This window comes from Sinocyclocheilus rhinocerous, unplaced genomic scaffold (assembly GCF_001515625.1).
Source record: "Sinocyclocheilus rhinocerous isolate Xijiao unplaced genomic scaffold, SAMN03320098_v1.1 scaffold3357, whole genome shotgun sequence".
NCBI lineage: Eukaryota > Metazoa > Chordata > Actinopteri > Cypriniformes > Cyprinidae > Sinocyclocheilus > Sinocyclocheilus rhinocerous.
The window spans coordinates 95,758-96,076 of NW_015623670.1; the positions used below are offsets into that span (position 1 = coordinate 95,758).

At 42.3% G+C, this 319-nt stretch overlaps 1 pseudogene; it reads right to left on the bottom strand.

Annotated features, from left to right (window-relative positions):
- Positions 1 to 319, bottom strand: part of LOC107727614 (uncharacterized) — an 8,123-nt pseudogene that overhangs the window by 2,836 nt on the left and 4,968 nt on the right.

Below are 319 nucleotides of genomic sequence, written 5' to 3' on the forward strand. Positions count from 1 at the left end.
CACTAGGCGCGTTTCCATTACAGATTTGCGCAAAACTTTGGCGATATTTTCTGAATGTCGATAAAAAAGTATTGCGAAATGACGGCGTTTCCATTAACCAATGTCATGCGGCTAAAACGTAACCTTTTGCCTCTCGCGATAAGTCATGTCAACGGATTTTGGTGGGATTTTGACGGATTTTGGCTATATTTATTCAAAGGAGGCTTATGCATGTATCTTTTACACAAGCAGCAAAGAGAGCCGCTTCAGAAACGTGTGTGGCGCGGCTGGAATGAACCATAGACTGTATAAAAACATAAACACAAGCATTGAGTGGCCG